Source organism: Hyperolius riggenbachi, chromosome 9 (genome assembly GCF_040937935.1).
Source record: "Hyperolius riggenbachi isolate aHypRig1 chromosome 9, aHypRig1.pri, whole genome shotgun sequence".
In the NCBI taxonomy this organism is placed as follows: Eukaryota; Metazoa; Chordata; class Amphibia; order Anura; family Hyperoliidae; genus Hyperolius; species Hyperolius riggenbachi.
In genome coordinates, this window is record NC_090654.1 from 229,501,810 (window position 1) to 229,515,039 (window position 13,230).

Genomic DNA, 13,230 nt, shown 5'->3' on the forward strand with positions numbered 1-13,230 from the left:
TTATTAAAACCCTTCACAGCTTTGAACCAATTTATACATTTTGTTTCTGCTATTAATCAATCATTTGACGTTTTGAAGCCACCCTTCAGGGCAGTGACACGAAGATCATCCATGCTGTGTCCGTTGGACCGAAAGTGTGTAGCAACTGGGAGTTCAGATTTGGTATCGTTAATAGTGTGCATTCATACGTTTGCGCAGAGTTTGTCTAGTTTCTCCCACGTACATAACAATGGCGGCATTTCACACACATGATCAGATATACCAGATTGGTGGAACCACAGGAAAATGTGCCTTGTACTCTGTACTCCTGTTGTGAACCTGGTATCGTTAACCTGTCAGTGGAGTAAATGTGTCTGCAGGTCCCACATAATTTTTTAACGGCAGGGTGATGTTCCGTTTTGTTGAGGCCTATTCAAAGAACTCCTGACAATCATCTGTTTTAGATTGTGTGGTTGCCGATATGACAAGAGGGGAGGTTTAGGGAATATATTTCTCAGTCTGTGATCCTTGTGTAACATGGGATGAAGTTCCTTAGCAATCCTCCTTAAGATTTCTAGGTGTGAAGGTACACAAATGATGCCTATCTACTATTCCCTGTTTACTTAATAACCAGCTTGGTAAGGTCTTGTTTATACTAAGTCCACATTGTCTACAAATATCTACTGCTGATTAATCATCAATACTTAGATCCATCTTCATGCAATAATCTCTCAAAACAGGTCTTTCCTTAGTACTTTGGATTAACACTCTTCGCATAGGTGTACCAAAAGCTTAACTAAGTGTTGTTACTCAAAACTAAAGTTACACACAGTATTCCTGTGTCATGTTATTCTGTATTTCTGCCTATGTTTAAAATTTTCAATAAAAACATATTTGGAGAAAAAGATTTCTAGGTGTGGGTTGTAGGTGACAACCAAAAGGACACGTTCCTCTTTCTGGTTTTGCTTATATTTCAGGAGTTCAGTCCTGGGGATGTTGCTGGCTTTCCTGATTTGGGCCTCAGCCATAGGAGGACTGTAACCTTGTTTAATGATAGTGTTCTTAAGGCGATCCAGGTGCTTGTCTCTGTCCATCCTGTCAGAACAAATCCGGTTGTACCTTATAGCTTGGCTGTAAATTATAAAGTTCTTAATGTGCTTGGGATGATAACTGTCATATCTTAGATATGTGGGATGGTCTGTAGGTTTGCGATACACAGAGGTTTGTATGTTGTTACCCCTGATGTATATGGTGGTGTCCAGAAAGTTAATCTCTGTGTGAGAGTAGGTAAGTTTCAATTTGATTGTAGGATGGAAGGCATTGAAGTTCCTGTGGAACTGGAGAAGATCATCCTCACTTGCGGACCAGATGATTAAGATATCATCAATGAAGCGGAAGTAGGTCATGGGTTTTATGCCACTTGGTTATTGTATCTGGAGGCACCTGGTTACTTAATTTCTCTATATATGGGGCACCTAGCTTTTTAAGTTTTGTACTGTGTAAACGAAGTACCTGGCTACTAGGGATGATGATCAATGCTATGTAATTTTTTCCCGAGTTGATGCAAATTTGTGCACATTTTTATGCAAATATATGCAGCGTCAAAATGGACCAATCAATTTAAACCTGGGTTTAAATTGACTGGTCCATTTTAAAATGTATATATTTGCATAAAAATGTGCATAAACTCGGAAGTATTACATAGCATGTTTTATCTTGAGGCATGTAGCTACTTAATTCCTTTATCTAGAACCAAGTGGCTACCTAGTTCCTTTATGTGGAGGCACACGACTACCTAACTTTTATCTGGAGGTACACAATTACTTAGCAGTTGTATCTGAAATCAGATGGCTACTTAGCTGTTTAACCTCTGAAGGACCAGGGTTTAAACACCCCCCCCCCCCCCCACACACACACACACACACACACACACACCCCAGTGACCAGGCTATTTTTTATAAATTATGCCACTGCAACTTTAAGGGCTCGCTACAGGGCCGCTCAACTCGGCACACAAGTGATTGCAGCGCTGTAAGGAGTAAATAGACGGCGGTTTCGCCGTCTAACAGTCTCTTAGCAGCGATCGCTGCTGGGAGACTGATGGAGGAGCGGAGCTCCATCATCCAAGCGGAGATGCGCGTGCATCGGTGCGTGCGATCTCTTGCAGATCCCAACCTTAGGACTTTACGGCGATTGCCATGGGCAATCCTGGGGCTGCCGCTGCGGTCACCCCCGTCGGCGTGACGTGGTCAGCAAGTGGTTAATAGAGATGGCTCGAACCTCCGATTTTAGGTTTGCGAACCTCGAATGCAAACTTTCGCAACATGCAAACTTTTCGAACCGCAATAGACTTCAGTGGGCAGGCGAACTTTCAAAACTTCAAACATCTGGCCACAAAAGTGATGGTAAAGATGTTTCAAGGAGCCTAACACCTGGAGGGGGGCATGGCAGAGTGGGATACACGCCAAAAGTCCCGGGGAAAATTATGGATTTGACACACAGCAGGGTTTTAAGGACAGAAATCACATTGCATGCTAAATTGGAGCATAAAGTGCTTTAAAACATCTTGCATGTGTATACATCAATCAGGTAGGGTAATTAGTGTACTGCTTCACACTGACAGACCAAACTCACTGTGTAACGCACTGTAAACAGCTGTTTGTGTAGTGATGGCCGTGCTGGACTGGTGTGCGCACCATGGCGAGAGTGCAGGCCATGGTGGTTTTCAAGCCCATATGGTCGCCGGGCTGTGGTAGCTCATTGATGGAACAACAGTGACTGCCTAGCTGATCAAATTTGGTCTGTCCACAATGAAGCAACGACCTTATTATCTTTTGTGTGCCCCCCAACACACTCATATAGCCGGCGGTCAATGCTTTATTGTGATATGCAAGCTCCTTCTCTGCGGCAAGGTAACGATCACGAAGGGGAATTGATACAAGTACAGGCCTTTTGTTTTGTTGTTGCAGCCACAGTGCAGTCAGAAAAATTAGGCAGGCATGTACACGCACCAGAAAAAAATATTATTGTTTTCGTTAGCGGCCACTGCTAGCAGCGGCCTTAAAAATTCAGGAATCCGCCTGGAGTCCTGGACCCTGTTGGTGGTGGCAGAGAAGGCAGTCAAGCGGCCTGCAGGCAGAGATGCTGTGTGGGGACTGGGGACCGACTTAGTCTTGGGGCAGGCAGTCACATGGCGTGCAGGCAGAGATGCTGTGTGTGGGGACTGACTTAGTCTTCAGGCAGGCCTGACCGTGCTTTGCAGACTAGGCATCCGTGGTCAGATGGACCCTTGACCCAATGCTGTGTGCCAGAGATGACACCACTTGCCTTTCAACATCATGGTACAGTTTGGGTATCGCCTCTTTTTGAGAAATAATTGCAGCCTGGTATCTTCCACTGCGTTGTGTGGCTTTGCTTTTGTGTGCTGCTTTGCCTCAAGTGGTCATCCCATTGCAGTTTGTGCTTTTTCATCATGTGCCTTTGTAAGGCAGTTGTCCCTACGCGGGTCTTGCTCTTTCCACGGCTCAATTTTCGGTGGCAGAGAGTACAGATGGCATCGCTGTTATCTGAGGCAGACACACAAAAAATGTGCACACCGCTGAGCCCTGAGATGATGGCACTTTGGTGGCTGCCGACTGAGTGTTACGTGGGGTGCCAGAATCAGAGCAGGAGGAGGAAGATATGTCACGGTTCCATGCGGAAGCTGAGGAAGATGAGGTGTTCTGTGTTAAATAGTCAACTACATCCTGACAATCTTGGGGGTTGATGGCACGTGCCTTCTGAACACTGTACTTTGGTCCAGGGCCGCACAAAATCACAACAGCACAACCTCGAACAGACCTGCCGGGTGGCCTGCCTCTGCCTCTGCCTGTTTTGTCCATATTGGGGTCGATGAAGTGAAAGGTATGCACTGACTTAACTAATACAATGTGCAGTCACACAGGTGCAGTGAAAAGGTATGCACGGACTGGTATCAATACAATGCGCAACTTTCACAAACACAGGTGCAGTGAACAGGTATGCAGTGACTGGTATATAAAACTGCGTACTGTCACACAGGTGCAGTGAACAGGTATGCAATGACTGGTATATAAAACTGCGTGCTGTCACACAGGTGCAGTGAACAGGTATGTAGTGACTGGTATTACAAATGTGCAGCTGTCACACACACAGGTGCAGTGAACAGGTATGCAATGACTGGTATATAAAACTGCGTGCTGTCAAACAGGTGCAGTGAACAGGTATACAGTGACTGGTATTACAAATGTGCAGCTGTCACACACACAGGTACAGCGAACAGGAATGCAGTGACTGGTATATAAAACTGCGTGCTGTCACACAGGCGCAGTGATCAGGTATGCACGGACTGGTATTACAAATGTGCAGCTGTCACACACACAGGTGCAGTGAAAAGGTAGGCACTGAATGTGCTGGGCCTGGAACAGTATAGCAATTAGCAAGGGCCAGCTGCGATAGACAGGGCTGTATATGCAAGTGTCAGTGGGCCACACACAAAAAAAAAACATCACAAAGACATTAGCTCTCAAAAGAGCTGTTTTGGGGTGCTTTTTAGAAACAAATATCAGCAAGGAGCAAGCTAACAGACCTCCTTACTATCCATTTCCTTATCTTTCCAATGTCTCTCCCTTCTCTCACTTATACTGCAGCACACAGAGTGAGAACATGGCCGACGATGCTGACTTATATAAGGGGGGAAGGGGCTCCAGGAGGGAGTGCAGCCTGATTGGCTGCCATGTGTCTGCTGACTGTGATGTAGAGGGTCAAAGTTTAGCCTTATGATGTAGTATCGGGTGTGGGTCGAACTCGCATAAAGTTCACGTTCGATTGCGAATGCGAACCCGCAATGTTCGCGCGAATAAGTTTCGGTGCGAACCGTTCAGGCCATCACTAGTGGTTAATGCTGGGAATACGTGCATTTTTTTCATTCAATTTTCCATCTGAGTGATTTTCTATTTGTTTTTCCGCTCGATTTCTTGCTAGATTCTCTTATCTTTTCTTATGTATTTCCATTAAAATAAGATCGGACATGTCGGAAATTATCTATTGAACCACCTATCTGCCCCAAAAAAGTATGGTATACTCCCAGCATTAAGGAGACATATGGCTACTTAATTTTGCATATAGAGATCACCTGGTTACTTCATTTTATTTTTTTTGCACCATTTGGTTATTTAATTTCTTTATTGGCAGGCATCGGATTACTTAACTCTTAAATTTGGAGGCATATAGCTATTTAATTCTTGTAACGGGGTAGACTATGGCTACTTGATGTGTCTTGGGGGGCGTAGTGGCTATTAAATTCTGGTATCTTGGAACCCAGTTGCTTATATTGCAGAGGGCAATATAAAAGCTTGGTGGATGAGCTTTTTGTCCCTAGGCCTTCTCATAGGACTAGAGGACATGATCTGCGCATGGAGGAAAAAACGTTTTAGCCATTTATTTAGGAAAGGGTTCTTTACAGTAAGAGTGATTAAGATGGGGAATTCATTGCCACAGGAAGTAGTTATGGCATATTCTATGCCTGCATTTAAAGGGGGCTTAGATGCTTACCTTGCATTTAAAGCCATCCATGGCTACAATTACTAGGTAATGCCCAATGATGTTGAACCAGGGATTTTATCTGATTGCCATCTGGAGTCAGGAAGGAATTTTTTCCCTTTTGGGGCTAATTGGACCATGCCTTGTAAGGGTTTTTTGCCTTCCTCTGGATCAACAGGGATATGTGAGGGAGCAGGCTGGTGTTGTACTTTGTTCTCTGGTTGAACTTGAAGGACGTATGTCTTTTTTCAACCCAAATAACTATGAAACTATGTAATTCTGGTATCTGAATAAAAACACACAGCTGCTTGATAATGATAATGCAGTCTGCAAATAAAAGCAGACATAATATATTGCTGTCTCCCATTGCCTGTTGACACTGAATATATAAATTTGCTTGGACACCCTGCAACTGATAAACTGGGAGATTGATAAGGGGTGGGGGCAATTCAAAAAAATCCTTACAATCTTTTGTGATAAGGATTATATGTCAAGAGACTAAAATGGCCCTGCACTTGAAAAATTGATAGAATCAATCTTCTTGCTGCTGACCTCAAAGTGTGGGCGAACCCTCTTCCCCACTTATATACACTGCTCAAAAGAATAAAGAGAACGCTTAACCTCTTGAGTACCACAAGCTTACAACGCCCTAGTGACCAGGTCATTTTTTACAATTCAGCACTGCGCAGCTTTAACAGTTTATTGCGCAGTCATACAACTTAGCACACCAATGAATCTTACCCCCTTTTCTTCCCACCAACACCCTGTTGGTGGTCTCTGATTGCTGCTCCCATGTGTTGTTGTTTTTTATTTACAAATAAAGTGTTTGTATTTTTCAAATTTTAATAATCCCCCCTTCCCCCACCCCTAAATTGGCCCTACATTACGATCCATACATATCATATCCTCTCATAAGTATCAGCCTATGAGAGGAATTAGATTGTGAGCCAACCAAAGGGACAACCAAGTGACAGGGCTGTCCCCAGTACAGCGCTGTGCTAGATCGCAGCACCTGTACACAAGTTTATTTCATTTTTTTTTAACAGCCTGCCAGCTCTGATCGTGGCTGGGAGGCTGATCACACTCTGACGAGGCTGAGCTCTGCTTCGTGTTTCGTCAGGGAATTGTGCATGCGTCCGCATGTACCCTGCTAGTCTACGACCTGATGCCAGTCGGCGTTAGGTGCTCCTGGGGAAGCCAATTTGCGCCAATTGGCGGTTGCAGAGGAGTTAAACACAATGTAACTCCAAGTCAATCAGACGTCTGTGAAATCAAACTGTCCATTTAGGTTGCAACACTGATTGACAATCAATTTCACATGCTGTTGTGCAAATGGAATAGACAACAGGTGGAAATTATAGGCAATTAGCAAGACATCCCCAATAAAGGAGTGGTTCTGCAGGTGGTGACCACAGACCACTTCTCAGTTCCTTTTAAACGCTGGCTGTGCTTTCACTCCAGTGGTAGCATGAGATGGAGTCTACAACCCACACAAGTGGCTCAGGTAGTGCAGCTCATCCAGGATGGTACATCAGTGCGAGCTGCGGCAAGAAAGTTTGCTGTGTCTGTCAGCATAGTGTCCAGAGCATGGAGGCGCTACCAGGAGACAGGCCACTGCCAGTACATCAGTAGACATGGAGGAGGCAAACAACCCAGCAGCAGGACCACTACCTCCACCTTTGTGCAAAGAGGAACAGGAGGAGCTCTGCAAAATGACCTCCAGTGGGCCACAAATGTGCATGTGTCTGCTCAAATGGTCACAAACAGACTTCATGAGGATGGTATGAGGGCCCGAAGTAAGATAGGTGGGGGTTGTGCTTACAGCCCAACACCATGCAGGACATTGGACATTTGCCAGAGAACACCAAGATTGTCAAATTTGCCACTGGCGCCCTGTGCTCTTTACATATTAAAGCAGGTTCACTCTGAGCACATGTAACAGACTTGATATATTCTGGAGACACTGAGGAGAGCGTTCTGCTGCCTACAGCATCCTCCAACATGAACAGTTTGGCAGTGGGTCGTAATGGTGTGGGGTAGCCTTTCTTTGGGTGGCCACACAACCTTCCATGTGCTTGCCAGGGGTAGTCTGACTGCTATTAGGTACTGAGATGAGATCCTCAGACTCCCTGTGAGACCATATGCTTGTGCGGTTGTCCTTGGGATCTTCCTAATAAAAGACAATACTAGACCTCATGTGGTTGGAGGTCTAGCATTGTTTCTGCAAGACGAAGGCATTGTTGCTATGCTACGTAGCCCGCCCATTCCCCAGGCCTGAATCCAATTGAGCACATCTGGGACAACATATCTCGCGCCATCCACCAATGCCACGTTGCACCACAGGCTTTCCATGAGTTGGTGGATGCTTTAGTCCAGGTCTGTAAGGAAATCGCTCAGGAGACCCATCCGCAACCTCATCAGGAGCATGCCCAGGCATTGTAGGGAGGTCATATAGGCATGTGGAGGCCACACACACTACTGAGCCTCATTTTGTCTTGTTTTAAGGACATTACATCAAAGTTGGATCAGCCTGTAGTTTTTTTTTTCTCCACTTTAATTTTGAGTGTGACTCCAAATCTAGACCTCCATGGGTTGATAAATGTAATTTCCATTAATAAATTTGTGTGATTGTGCTGCACATTCAACTTTACATGTATGTGCACATTTAGCATATACATGTAAATAACAAAGTATTTAATAAGAATATTTAATTCATTCAGATCTAAGATGTCTTACTTTTGTGTTACCTTTATTTTTTTGAGCAGTGTATATACAACACTTGAAAATAGTTGGATATATGTTTCAAGACCGTGGTAATTTAAATCTACGCCGTTTGTGACTGCTTATTCCTGCCAGGGCGTAGATTTCAATTACCGTGCTTGCACGGATTCGCCGCTTCCACTGATCTCTACCTCGCCGCAGGCCCCTTGCTCTGCCGTCAATATGACAGCAGAGCTTTGTGAGTCGGTCAGGAGCTGAAGTTTTTGGCTCCTGACCCTGTGATCACTGTGAGCCAATCCCATTATAAAGCTTTGGCAATTGTTGGCCAGCAGATCAGAGGCTAAACTACCCAACATGCACACAATTCAGCTGTCCGTTTAAAACTTCCTTAAGGCTAGTTTCATAGTGGGACGTTGCGGTGCAACTTTATGAAGGCATTTTAACACAGGAAGTCGCACTGCAATAGTAAGTTTATGCAACGACCACAGTGCATGCGGTGTGTGGAAATCCAACGCACTACAGTATCCCAACACACTACATGTAGTGCGTTATTGCAGACCACATGCATTAACAGAGGCAGTGAAGCATACTTTTCATTGACTGTATGCTTCACTGTATGCCACCCAAAGGTGGCATAATGTGAAATATGACTTACTCTTTCCGTTGCGTTCCTGTTATACAAGCATCACAACGTCCCCCTGTGAACCTAGTCGATTGGTTGTAGTGATGTGAATTGCTCAATCTTCTCTGTAAAGTGCTGCAAAAAATGTCTGTGCTAAATAATACATTAATAATAAGGATTATATCATAATATTAATATCCTGGGAATACATTTGTGTCCTCCAAAATAAAATTTTCATCCTGGAGATGCAAAGTTATAGGAGTATTTTTTTTTTTACGGCTGTTGGCTTCTCTTGATTATAATCCTTTAATATTAACACTCTTGACAATCATGAGAAAAGGCAATGCTTTCCCAAAAAGTTTTTTCCCCTCTATTTTAGACTGGATGATGCATGTATCCTCTCTTCTCACTCTCACAGAGGCACTTCCTCATTCTCATGTGTGCAATGCACAGAGGCTGTCCCAAGTCCCATCTGTCTAGTGTTTCACTGATTTCTTTTTAACCCAGGGCTACAATACAACTAGCGGAGTGGGTCCCACCCAGAAAGGAACAGTTTGAGCTGCTGGGAAAGGCAAGAAAATAAGGTAACTTTTTTTCTGCAAAGTGGAATCCACTCTACAGCACGGCTGTGAGTGTGTTGGCTGCTTTCCTTATCTGTGCTGTGGAATTGGCTGTTACAGTAAAAGAAGAAACTTCACAGAGGTGGAACATAAGCAAACCTCTTTTATTGGTGTACACTGGGAATCTGAGCAGAAGCAGGAGTTTGGGAAGCTGTGACTTTTTTTTCTTCTTCTGAACCAGTGGAGATAACAGCTGCTCCTCAGCACTCTCCCCTCCGGGCAGGCCCAAGGTAAGACGCTCACTAATGGGGATCATCTCTGAATTTCACTGTCAGACGTTTGAGATTCCAGGCTTGTTAATAGACATATAAAGAATAAGGCTGCGCAGTTCAAGGTGTCACAAATAATGTAAGGAACTTGTAATACTTCCGTGTCTTTATTACCAACTTATGTACTTTTTGCAGTTTGTACTTTTTTTTTTTTTTTTTAAAGTAATGAATAGTTGAGAAGCAGTTTAGGTAGTGAAGACCATAATTGGATTTTTATTTTCTTTTTTAGAATGTGGGTACCATTCGAACTGAAATTGTCATGTAGTATATATTTGTTGTTGTTTGTGGTTTCCTGGATGACAGCCAGCAACAGCCTGCAGTCATTAGTGTCCAGAGAGGGGCGTCACTCCTTACCCCAGGCATGGCTACTATATTATCATTAGATCTTATTCATATAGCACTGACATACTTTCTTCAGAGCTTAACACAGGGCACTGAATAAGTAACATCAGAAGCTGTCCTCAGAAGTGCTCACAGTCCACTATCCCTACCACAGTCTAAAGGTGCCCATTAGTGATTCAATTTCCGGAAAAATTGAGCATACTATCATTGTGATCAATCAGAAACAATCATTCTAGCCCACCAACAGTGGGGAAAATAAGCAATCACCTCCAGCTAAGAGGATCGTTGTGTCGATCCTAATGTCTGAACGATTGATAGGGCGATTGTTCACCATTGATTGGCACCATTTATGGTACCCTATCTGATTGCTCGTGCAGTCGATTGCTTGGGAGATTGTACTGTTAATGTGCATCTTTGTTACCCATACGTTACTTGAGAGGTGCAGTAGATTAGACATATTCAATATAAACAAATATATATATATATATATATACGGTACATATATCTTGTAAATGCTTATTGTTTGGATCAATCCCACTAGTAGCTTGGGGAGGCAGCAAAGGTATGAGACCATGGCATGATGTAATATGGTACTGCATTGGGGCAGTACAAAGCTAGAGGCTTCAGCAGGTAGCTCGATATTAGACACAATTTCTGCTGAGTGGTACAGGAACAAAACGATTGATATCTGGAAAATATTCATCTTTTACCTGATCTCCCACATGTTTGTCAGGGTATGGGCATGGTAATTCTAGGCACACACATGAATCTGGTCAACCATCTTGCACTAATAGATATTAGATATTTCAGTAGAAGTCTTAGGCAGTATTGATCGCCCCACTGCAGCTTGTGGCATTGACCTGCCTCATTCATTACAAATTTGTGCAAATGTTGCTCATGTAACATTCTTGCACACACACTACCCCTCCTCTTGGCATCGATCGGGAAAGGCATGTTCGAACAATATTCAATTGATATGTCAATCATTTTCTTATCAATTGTAAATGCTATAGGTTTATTAGGTTCTTGTTAGATTTTCTGTTGTGTTGTGTTATGCAAACCTCAAAGATAATTTTGTGGGCAAGCCAATTACCCTTCCGCTATGATTTTAGTAGGCTAAGCAATTAACCTATGTAGATGTAGTATGTAAAACATCCTACCTGATTTAGGATATTGGAACACCATGAATAAACCCACACAATATGAGGAGAACATACAAACTCTTTGCAGATAATGTCCTGGCTGGCATTCGGACCTGGGACTTTAGCACTGCAAGATGAAAGGGCTAGCCAGTTAGCTACTGTGCTACCATCACATAGTAAAACATCTCTGAAAATATAGGGTCACTAACATATCGCTAATACTACTGCTGGATTGTACCAATGATCACTGTTTTTGCTGTTCGCAAACAATCTCTCTCCCCCCCCCCAAACACACACCGCATTGTCAGTTATAAAGAGCATAGGAATGTCCTGTAACTACATAGTTGTGGGTAAATAGAATGTTCAGTATAAGTGTTTTGATATAAAACTTTATGTACCTGAGAAGCTTTTTAAATCCTGGAACATTACCAGTAAACACCTACTAGAACATTAGCTATAAACATTGCATCTGCCTATCGTTACTTCATCATGTTTTAGGAATGTTTTTGTTTGTAGTTTATTCACATTCGAGAGGATATTTGAGCCAGGATTAGGAAAGAATTGGAAAGCATAGGTAATATGATCATTAAACGCTAAAGAAATCATCTGATAAGGTCATGCAAAATTAAATGTAGTAAAGCATTCCAATACAGACCACATGGTTTCTGGCTGTACTTGGACCAAAGAAGATTTGTTGCTCTCTCCCTTTTAAAAAACATGTGATTTCTCTGTCTATTGTGCTGATCCTCTGTTTCTTACATCTGATGTGTCCTTGATTCAGAACCAGAATGTACAACAGGTATTCTGACTGCCCTAACTGCATGCTTGTTCCAAATTATTAAATCAGAATCTAGTGAAGCCAAAAGATCAGCATTACAGTCAGGCAACTGGTGGTAAGATTGCAACCTTCTTCACCTTTCACTGGTATACCCCAAAAAGCAGACATCCTGTGGATCAGAAATTAAATATTGAGATCTTCACATATCTGATGCATTCTTTCAGAACTATGCAAGTGGCATTCTTGTAGTGCTAAGGTTCTAGGTTCAATCTGGACACTATCTGCATGAAGTTTATCGGTGCTTGTGTGGATTTCCATTGGCGCTCTGGATTTCTCCTACATTCCTCACAAAAATGGTCTTAAAAGGAACCTGAGGCGTAAGACCTATGGAAGCTGCCATATTTATTTACTTTTAAACAATACCAGTTGCCTGGCAGTCCTGCTGATCTTTCTGGTCAGTAGGGTCTAAAACACACACCTGAAACAAGCATGAAACTAATCTTGTCAGATTTTTCATAGACATCTGATCTGCATACTTTTTCAGGGTCTATGGTTTAAAGCATTAGAGACAGAGGATCAGCAGGACTGCCAGGCAATGTGCATTATTGAAAAGGAAATAAACATGTCAGCCTCCATATCTCTCCCACCTCGGGTTCCCTTTAAGGTCCATACCAACGGCAAAGCAAAAATGTTCACAGTATTGGCCGACATGTTCGTTTTTTTCAATATTGTGCAACCATTTCTTAATTAAAATTTGTTAAATGATAGCTGACAGCCGATGTACCTCAACAATCATTCTCTTTGAAAGACCATCATGACGGATCCTATTGTGAACGATTGTACAAATTTTCGCTAAAGGCAAATGGGCATTACAGAAATTTGCACAATCTGCTTTTTGTGTTCCGCGATGAAAGATGGATCCGGGAAATGTCATTCGTCGGCAGATTTTCCCTGATCCATCTTTCTGTGGGTACTTAGCTTTAGACCTTCACAGAGGTGTTAGATCAGGACTATGGTTGGTTCATTAGACTGTTGGCTCCTTTGAAGGACAGTGATTGTTGTACTCTATAAAGTCTTGTACTTGCGTAAAGTGTTGCCAAAAATGTCAGGGCTATAGAAGTGGATAATAATTATACTTTACTAAAAACATAGTATAAGATTTTGAAACATTGAAATAGTTTAATTTGATGTTGAATAC

The 13,230-nt window shown here is 42.8% G+C and overlaps 1 protein-coding gene across 6 annotated transcripts in view; it reads left to right on the plus strand.

Annotated features, from left to right (window-relative positions):
* The window catches only part of PAPLN (papilin, proteoglycan like sulfated glycoprotein), a 235,240-nt gene that overhangs the window by 61,809 nt on the left and 160,201 nt on the right, over nucleotides 1-13,230 (plus strand). For 3 of the 6 annotated variants that reach the window (XM_068254118.1, XM_068254123.1, XM_068254119.1), the window contains exon 4: nucleotides 9,389-9,731. The exons of 2 other annotated variants lie outside the window; for them this stretch is intronic. The gene's annotated coding sequence lies outside the window, so the exon portion shown is untranslated. The remainder of the gene's footprint in view (nucleotides 1-9,388; nucleotides 9,732-13,230) is intronic. One more of the 6 variants, XM_068254120.1, reaches the window with a different exon arrangement.